The sequence below is a fragment of the Hipposideros armiger genome, unplaced genomic scaffold (assembly GCF_001890085.2).
Source record: "Hipposideros armiger isolate ML-2016 unplaced genomic scaffold, ASM189008v1 scaffold_931, whole genome shotgun sequence".
Lineage (NCBI taxonomy): Eukaryota > Metazoa > Chordata > Mammalia > Chiroptera > Hipposideridae > Hipposideros > Hipposideros armiger.
In genome coordinates, this window is record NW_017732281.1 from 159019 (window position 1) to 169420 (window position 10402).

A 10402-nucleotide genomic window follows, 5' to 3' on the forward strand; every position below is an offset into this window, starting at 1 on the left:
CCAATCTAAGCATCCCTGAAAATGGAGCTGTTGCCTGCTGGCTGTAATTAGGGTTGGATTCTTTCATGCATCAGAAACACTAATGTTGTTTTAGTTTCTGGGTCCCACAGTCTTCTAGGTATTCTCATTTCCTGTAACTTCTAAGTGCTCATCTATCTCACATAAGATATAGAATGAGTACAAACAGTTAACATAACCAGGTTGGGATTATTGTTGTCTGCTTTTACTCTTTGATATTGAAATGTAGGGTGGAAGAATAACTCAGAAACCTGTAATAGCCTAGAGAGTTGTCCTTTGAAGAGAAATACATTGAAATAATGTTACAAGAGCCCAGGAGGTACAATATAATGTGACAGGAACACTTTATAAATCTCATAGTCTCTCAGTTTCGAATATCTGGCAATGATTGTCAACTCCTGTGAATGATTTTGTGACATTTGTAATTAAATTTTAGTCACTGTAAAATTTTAGTGTATGAAGGAAGTCCTGTTTTACTCGATCTCTTTTTTAATGCCATGTTTTTTGTTTGCTAATTCATAAATGGCTTTAGAAGAGCTAATATTTATAAGCATTTGCTATTTGCCTTGCATGGTGCTGGTCTCTCCTGTTACATTATCTCTAATCATCACCACAATCTTGTAAACCCAATTTACACATGTAACTAAGGCTAAAAAAATTGTGTCTTTTCTAAATTCACAGAGGAAAGTAAATGATTTGAACTCAGTTTGGCCTGATTTGCCTGTAGTTTTTCCACCATATCAGGGGTTCTCACCCCAATCCATTTAAAATGAACTTTCTAGAGTCAGACTTGAGTATGTTTGAGTGGCTCCCCCAGGTTAATAATGTGAATCTAGGAGTAGAAACTGCTGGATAACATGCTGTGCTTAATATTACGATACCATACTTCAGTAGAAGGGAAAGTGTAGTAAAAGATCATAATTTCATTTAAAAGTGTGTGCAATATTGTTCACTTATCTCTGCCAAGACATATGTATTTGAGACTTCCAGTGCGAGGTGGTACACTGAGAGCATGCTGAAGCCTTCCTTTGCTACTTCACATCCCTAAAAGAAGCCCTTTCTTCTCCTTCCAAAAAATATATAGTATCAATCAAACACAAGTATGAAAGGAAACAAAAAGAGCAAAATTGGCTCCAAACCATAAAGAACCCCTGAAAAATAGGATCGGAATGCAGATGAGAACCAATCTAAAACATGCTGAGGAGTAGAATACTATAAAAGATGTGAATGATTGTAGGGTGCTTTATGTCTAGACTACTGGACAAGCAGAAATGTGGGTCTGCATTTCGCTACCTTCATTTCTCTTTCTCTGTATGATTCAAAACTAGACAATGTGGGTGCTTTAAAAGCCAAGGCAGTTCCCCAATATTGTCAATATCCAAAAGGGGTACAGAGCCCCCAAAATAATTATACATGTTCACTACCCAGTGGAAAATTTTGCCCCTCCGCTAAGAAATTGCTGGTGTGATCACAGACTAACAAGATATCTCTAAAGCCTAAACAAAGATGATTCCACAACCCAAAATGTTTTAACTATTAAAACCAAATAGTTTTAAGAAACTAATGTTATGGAAGACGGTACCAAACTATACAAATGGAAGAACTAAAACCCAAAGAAACAGTCACTAGAGAAAGCAAAGCAAACTTTGTAAGAAATATCCTCAAAGATATGCAGGATGATACTCTGATCATTGTAAAATACAATTTTAGAGGTTTTTAAAGTTAGGAACGGTTTAAAAGGTAGAACAAAGAATTGGAGAGAAAAAAGGTAAATTGAGAGACATGTAATCATCCATTCATCTCCATATATGCTTAGAGAGATGTGTGGAATGATATTCAACTCATGTTAACACCTTTTCTCTCTGGATAATGGGATATTGGTTGGTTTGTTGCTTCCTATTTTGTACTTTTATATATCACTTAAATTTTTTTTGTTAGTTTCAGGTGTACAGAGCAACATAATAGTTAGACATTTACACCTCTCACAAAGTGAGAACTCCCCTTCCCCAAGCTACTACCCCTCTAACATCTTATATAACTGCTACAGTACCATTGACTGTCTTCCTTATGCTATATTCCACTTCTTGTGACCATATATATACATGTAATTATAATTGACATACGATATTATTCTAGTTGAGCTTCATGTGTAGAGCGCAGTGGTCAGGCATCTACGCAGTCTGTAAAGTGATCCCCTTGATAAGACCAGTGCCCATCTGGCACCTTAAATGATCTTTATAACATTGTTAATTATACTCACCATACTCTTCATGGTTGTTATACTCACCATGGGTATTTCATATCCCCATGACTGTATTGTGTCTACTAATTTGCACTTTCTAATTCCTTCACCTTCTCCCCCATCCCCTCCCATATAGCAACCAATAGTTTTTTTCTATATCTCTGAAACTATTTCTGGTTTTTTTGCTCATTTATTCTGTTCTTTAGATTCCACATATAAGTGAGATCATATGGTATGTGTCTTTCTCAGTGACTTATTTCACTTAGCATAATATTCTCAAGGTCCATCCATATTGTTACAAATAGTAAGATTTCATTTTTTATGGCCAAATAATACTCCATTGTATAAATGTACCACAGTTTCTTTATCCAATCATCTATCGATGGGCATTTCGGTTGTTTCTATATCTTGGCTATTGTGAATAGNATTCTATCTTCTAGAATAGATTGTTCAGAATTAGTGTTATGTTTCCTAAATGTTTCCTAGAAATTGACAGTGAAACCATTGTGTGTGTGTGTGTGTGTGTGTGTGTAAGGTTTTGAACTACAAATTCGGTTTCTTTCATAGTTACCGGGCTATTTAGGTTATCTCTTTCGTCTGAGGTGAGTTTTGGTAACTTGTGATTTTTAAAGGATTGATCTATTTTATCTAACTTGTCAAATTTAAGTGTGGAGTTGTTCTTAGCGTTCCCTTTTAAAATCTTTTCTAAATATCTGAAAGGTCTGTAGTGATATTTCATTCTTCATTCTGATATTGTTCATTTGTATCTTCTGGGGTTTTTTGTTTTGTTTTGTTTTTTTGTCTTACTAGGAATTTATCAGTTTTATTAATCTTTTCCAAAAATCAGCTTTAAGTTTTATTGTTTTTCTCTTTGCTGTTTCGGTTATGTCTGCCCTTAGTTTTACTATTTTGTTACTTCTGCATGCTTGAATTATATTGGTCTTATTCTAATTTTTTATGGTGGAATCTTAATTTATTATTGGATTACTGGTTTGAGACTTTCCTTTCCGAATATAAACCTGTAATACTATAAGTTTGCCTGTAAGCACTGCTGTAGCTGCATCCCCAAAGTTTTGAAATTGATTTTTGTTCAGTTCAAAATATTTTTGTTTTTCAAAATATTTTGTAATTTCACTTGAACCATTCTCTTTAAACCATGGATTATTTGTTTAGGCAATTTCCAAGTATTTGTAGGGTTTTTTTTTCTGTTATTTCTATTTTTTATGTTCAGAGAATATTCTTTATGGTTTTTATATTTTTAATTTCTTAAGATTTTTTTCATAACCTAAGATGATGTGTATCTTGCTGAATGTTTCGTGTGCACTTGAAAAGAATGTATATTCTGCCATTGTTGGATGAAATGTTCAATACATATCACTTAGATTCAGTTCGTTGATGGTGTTGTTTAGCTCTTCTATATCCTCACAGATTTATCTACTATTGTTTACTGAGAAGGGTATGTTGAAGTTTCCAACTGTAATTGTGGGCTTGTCTATTTTTGTTTTCAGCTCTGTCAGTTTTGGGTTTTCGTATTTTAGGTGCATACACATTTAAAATTGTTATGCATTTTTAGTGAATTGACATTTTTATCACTATATAAGCTTTCTCTTTATTCCAGTTAATTTTCTTTACTCTGAGGTCAACTTTGATAACATAACCACTCCAGCTTTATTTTGACTAGTGTTTTCATATTACACCTTTTTTCTTTTCCATTTAGCCTACCAAATAGATAACAAAAAGTGGGTCATGCTTTTTTAAATTTCAATCTAATAATCTCTTTTATATGTTGTATTTATACTATTTGCATTTAATATAATTGATGTGTTTGAATTTAGAGATCTACCACTTATTTTCTGTTTGTTCCCTCTGTTTTGCATTTTCTGTCCTATTTGAACTTCTTTTGGTCTTCCATTTAATTTACCTATTGTGTCTTTTTTACTATATGTATTTGTAAAAAATATTTAGTAGGTGCTATAAGGATTGCAACATACATGCTAAACTTTTTACAGTCTACTTAGAATCAATATTTTACTATTTCAAGTAAATATAAAAACTATATCACCATATAGGTAGCTTTATCTTTCCCCCCTTTAGGTTATAGTTACTTTATATATTATACTACATGCATTGAAAACTCCATCAGACAGTCTTACAGTTTTTTGCTTTTAGCTGTCAAACATTTTAAAGAATTCAAGAGAAGAATCATCTGTTATATTATCCAGATATTTACCATTTCTGTTTCTCAATTTTCATTCCTGATTTTCCCAATTTCCTCCTGATAGCATTCCTCTGTCTGAACCACAGCAAAAGTAATTCTTTTGTAGCATATCTGCTAGCAACTCTTTCTCTTGTTCTCCNTGCGCTGAGCCTCATACCTAAGGGCCCGGAAGTAAAACCAGTCACAGAGGGTGCTGTGAGAGTAATAAATTCCATTTTAAATGGCAGTTTTCTTAATGTAGATAAATATCAAGAGATTTGCTAGTCTTTGATTTTCCTCGGTTACAGTAGAGTTGACACCTTTCTTTATTTTGTGAATGATACAGCATTTTTACACAGTGAATATGAATAGACCAGAAACAAAAGCATATCTATTCCAGAAAATCCTCACACACATTCCTAGAATAAGGATGTCTCTGGCGATTGTGAAAGATGGTAAATCCCCATGAAGCCATCTGCCTAATATTCCTTGTAAATGCTTTTGGGATCCTGGAGATTGTCTCCATTCCCAGAGACTGGGCAGCCGAGATCTCTACTGAGTACTCCAGACTCTCTCAGAATGACTTTCTAGGACTGTCAGGTTCTGAGGAGCTGTTGGAATGAGGATCACTGAGAACTCTGTTGATAAAAGGCTGAGCTTTCTAGGGCCGGTACATTCTGCATCCATAGCAAAGCCATATATGTTGAATCAGTTCCCACAGAGGACAGTAAAGCTGGTTTTGACTATCAAATGAAGGCCTTAAAACCAGGACCATCTTATTCACTGGTGCTTGTTCATAGCAGAAAACATTTTGGAGATGGTTGTATCTAAAATATTTAAATTTCGTTTCTACAAATTATAAGATTCTGAAGATTAAGTCCAGAGCCCTTTTAAATTACTGTTTTCTATTGATTTATAAGGTTTTATTCTCTGTCTAATCCAAAATATGTGCTATATTAAGATAGATATTAGAGCAGTATTTCTCCTCTACTTACTTCTGTCTGTGTCTTGGCCATTTTTAGATGATTGGTGGAAAATGACCAAACCTTGTTTGATGTCCCTTCTGTAGTAACTGGGCCCCATATCACCGATCCTACTCCAGCCTCCTTATGTGCTTCATGATCTCATACTGATTGGAAAAAGGATGATTTAATGGATGCCTACAAAATACATCATTAGAAAGGTAAATGTACTGACAAACAAGGGTTACAAAGTGACAAAGAAACTACCTCTAGATTACCTCGATTTGTTTTTTTTTCCCGGTCTAGTAATAACTACAACTATTTTGATGTATATCAGAAGAACCTGAACTCCTTTTTAAAAACAAACATGTTTGGGTGCCCTCTCACATCAGCTGGTTTAGGTTCTGTGGGGATGTTACCCATGCGTCTGTATTTGGAAAAAGACCCCAGATGACTGTGATGGGCACTGAGGGTTGAAAACTGCTACAGTATGGTAAATTGAAGAAGCACAGACTGTGCAGTTAGGCACATCTGAGTCCAGACCCCAGAACTGCCACAGTCTAGGCCTATGAACCCAGGCTTGTGACCAAATTACTTAATCCGTTGTCTATAGAATAGGAATGGCAATGCTTTATAAGATGGTTGGCAGACTAATGTAGATAACAGATGAAAGTACTTGACATCCAATAAGTGATAGCTAGTATTGTTCTAGTAGTGTGGAGCTATCCTCATTTTCATTTTAACTTATGAGTGTGGAGCTATCCTCATTTTCATTTTAACTTATGAGGACTGAGGTTTTTCTCACAATAGCGCTTTTCTGCAGCCCAAGAATATTCATGCAGAATTTCCTCTGCTTTTGATTAGACAGATTTACTTTGGGCTTTGAACTTTCCTCCAAGTTTGCATTTGGACTACTTGGAAAATAGTGTTAGAGAAAGGAGATGGCATCTTTGTTTCCAGCTTCCCTAGCATCTTCGGGAGTAGCTGATTATTCCTGGTTCCAGTTTCAGACTTACTCATTGTCTTATTTTAAGAACAGGTATATTGGTATATTATGAACTTGTGACACAAACTTGTTAGTTGCAAAACTGTAGAACAATNATGGTGACATTAATTAGCAGCGTTTCAGTGAAGTGGTGGGAACAAAAACCTGAATGGAGTGGGATGAGGAGAAAGTGAAGCGGGGGACTCTTTTTGAAGAGCTTTGTTCTGGAAGGTAATGGGAGGAGAATACAGTGGTACCTGGAAGGAGACACAAGGATACGGGAAGATTGTTTTGTTTTTTAAGATGAGTAAGATGAAGACACATTCATATGCCAGTGGGAATTATGTGGAGTGGAGAAATTGATCACACAGAAGAGAAAAGAGATTGCAGGCACAGTCCTTGAGAAGTCACAAATGGATGGGATCCTGACCACAAGTAGATGGTTACCTTAAAGAGGAACGTAAACACTTCTTCCATTGCATAGGCAATGAGGGGAAAGTGTGTGAAATCATATGCAGTTAGGTTGGTAGAATTAATGGGAAGATAAGATAAAATTCATCTGATTGGATCGATTTTTTTCTACTCAAGTATGAGGCAAACTCATCAGTAGTTAGTGACCTGGAAAGGGATGTTGAATGTTTGAGGAGACAAGAAAATTTGTGAAATGGTTATCTCAAGGTGGCCAAGTAAGTACGTAGAAAAAACTTATTTGGATTCCATCACTAAGTGTTAAGTCTGTACTGGACACTTGTAGTGATGCATTGTAAAGTGAGCAGTGAGCACAGCTGGGTGGCTTCTCTCTGGTGCCATTCATTGCAGAAGCCCGCATGGAGTACGCTGAGGGCTTGGTTGTCATTTTACCTAGTAGAAAGAGGAAAGGAAGGAGAAGAGGTGTTTGCAAAGTGGAAAATTTGATTGGTCATCGGATTTAATCTGGGTAAACAGGGAAGCAAGAATACTGATTACAGTGATAAGGACAATTATTTTCTACCTTGGTTGAGATCCAAGAATTCTTAGAGTAAGGATCTGCATTTTAAGTGAGCATCCCAGTGAAATGTGATTCACATGGACTGTGGGCCACTCTTGAAGAATCATTTACAATAACTTTGGGTCATAATGGTAGTCTTAGAGCAAATATCTGTTTTTGTTCAAATTTCACAGTATACAATTGCAGGGGTGCTTGTAAGAAAATGTGAATGTATACAAGCATGTAGGAAACTATTGATCATCAAGGCTTTAGTAGTGAATAGACTAATGGTCAGAGGAAATGAGTATAAAATTGTTGTATTACAGATTTAGCTTTTGAAACATATTATTAAGTGAACAGGTATTGCATTGTACCTGCAAGCATTATAATTTTTCATATAAAATAATTATACTACTCAAATATTTATTCNCCATCTGGCCCCCCAACAGCAGCTTGCTACTGCTCAACTCAAGGTGCTGTGTTCAATCTTAGTTGTGGGTGGGCATAGCCCACCATCCAATCTGGGAGTCAAACCAGAAACCTTGTTGCAAAGAGTGCACACTCTAACCACTGAGCATCCTGCCACCTGTTGGCAGCTCAGCTCGGGCGCAGCTCACTGGCCCATGTGGGAATCAAACCGGCAACCCTGTTGCTCAGAGCTCGTGCTCTTGACCAACTGAGCCACTTGGCAGGCCCACCTATATTTTTTTGAATTAGTGTTTTGGATTTCTTTGGATGGATACCCAGTAGTGGAATTGCTGGGTCATAAGGTAGTTCTATTTTCACTTTTTTTAGGTACTTCCATACTGTTTCCCATAGTGGCTGCACCAATCTGCAATCCCACCAGTAGTGCACAAGGGTTCCCTTTTCTCTACATCCTCGCCAATACTTGTTGTTTGTTGATTTATTGATGACTGCTATCCTGACAGGAGTGAGATGGTATTGTTCATTGTGGTTTTTATTTGCATTTCTCTAATGATTAGTAATGTTGACCATTTTTTCATATGTCTGTTGGCCATCTGTATAGCCTCTTTAGAGAAATGTCTCTTCATAGCCTCTGCCCATTTTTTAATAGGGTTGTTTGGGGTTTTTTGATATTGAGTTGTATGAGTTGTTTTGTTTTAATAAATTTTGGATATTAACCCCTTATCAGACGTATCATTGGCAAATATCTCCCACTCAGTAGGTACCTTTTTGTTTTATTGATGGTTTCCTTTGCTGTGAAAACACTTTTTAGTTTGATGTAGTCCCACTTGTTTATTTTTTCTTTTGCTTCCCTTGCCAGAGGAGATATATCAGTAAAAATATTGTCATGTCTTCAGATTTACTTCCCATAGTTTCTTCTAGGAGTTTTATGGTTTCGGGTCTGTAATCAATAAGCTCCCAACAAACAAAAGCCCTGGGCCAGATGGCTTCACAGATGAATTTTACCAAATATTCAAAAAAGAAATAACACCTATTCTCCTCAACCTATTCCAAAAAATTCAGAAGGAGGGAAGGCTCCCAAGACTGCTATTACCATGATCCCAAAACCAAACAAAGATATTACAAAAACGGAAAACTATAGGCCGATATCCATAATGAACATAGATGCAAATATCCTCAACAAATATTAGCAAACTGAATTCAGCAATATATTAAAAAGATCATACACCACGAACAAGTGGGATTCATTTCTAATATGCAGGGTTGGTTCAATATCTGCAAAACAGTTAACTTCATACACCACATTAACAAAATGAAAAATAAAAATCATATGGTCATATAATATATGCAGAAAAAGCATTTGACAAAATCCAACATCCATTTATGACAAAAAACTCTTAGCAAAGTGGGAATAGTAAAGGCCATATACAATAAGCCCACAGCTAACATCATACTCAATGGGTAAAAGCTAAAAGCATTCCCTTAAGATCAGGAACAAGACAAGGATGCCCACTTTCACCACTTTTATTCAACATAGTACTGGAATTTCTAACCACAGCAATCAGGCGAGAAAAAGAAATAAAAGGCATTCAAATTGGAAAGGAGGAAGTAAAATTGTCATATGCAGATGACATGATACTATATAGAGAGAACCCCAAAGATACCACCATAAAGCTATTAGAACTGATAAATGAATTTAGTAAAGTAGCAGGATACAGAATTAATATTCAGAAATCAGTTGCATTTGTATCCACCAATAACAAACTATCAGAAGGAGAAATTAAGAAAACAATCCCATTTATAATTGCCTCAAAAACAATAAAATATTTAGGAATAAATTTAACCAAGGAAGTAAAAGATCTGTACTCAGAAAATTATAAGATATTGAAGAGAGAAATTAAAGTAGACAGAAAAACTGGAAACATATACCATGGTCATGGATAGGAAGAATTAATATAGTTAAAATGTCTATACTACGCAAAGTAATATATAGATTCAACATAATCCCTATCAAAATACCAATGACATTTTTCACAGAACTAGAACAAATAATCCTAAAATTTATATGGAACCATAAAAGACCCCACAGCAATAGCCACAGCAATCTTACGAAATAAGAACAAAGTGGGAGGTATCACGCTACCTGACATCAAATCATACTACAAGGCTATCGTAATCAAAACATCATGGAACTGGTATAAAAACAGACACACATAGCACACTGTGCTAGATTCCTAATAAAGAATTTTTTCCTAAAGCATATACTTTTTTGATTCGTGCATGATCTTAACTGTCTCATTTTCAGGTGTTGGGAAGATTCATTCTGCTGAGGCTGAGTCTTAACCCTCCCGCAAAGATTGTACATGTTAGGTTTTCATAGTATACCCCACTGATTTTTTAAGGAGCTTGTCAACTTGGTGTTATGAAAAGACTCAGCTTTGGAGAGTTATAAGCTATGTCATTTGGAGTTCTGCCTCTCTAGATGAAAAATATGCTTGGCCGATCTTTAATATCACACATTTTCATGAAAACTAATGTTATTAATTTATTGGGGGATGGGGTGGAGGTCCAAGAATGGAGATTGAGAAGGTTTAGTAAAAGTTTA

The 10402-nt window shown here is 35.6% G+C and overlaps 1 protein-coding gene across 2 annotated transcripts in view; it reads left to right on the top strand.

The window, feature by feature from the left end:
• PEAK1 (pseudopodium enriched atypical kinase 1) overlaps window positions 1–10402 on the top strand; it is a 298079-nt gene that overhangs the window by 140915 nt on the left and 146762 nt on the right. The window contains exon 6 of one of the 2 annotated variants that reach the window (XM_019630685.1): window positions 5527–5640. The exons of the other annotated variant lie outside the window; for it this stretch is intronic. The gene's annotated coding sequence lies outside the window, so the exon portion shown is untranslated. The remainder of the gene's footprint in view (window positions 1–5526; window positions 5641–10402) is intronic. 2 annotated transcript variants of the gene reach the window in all.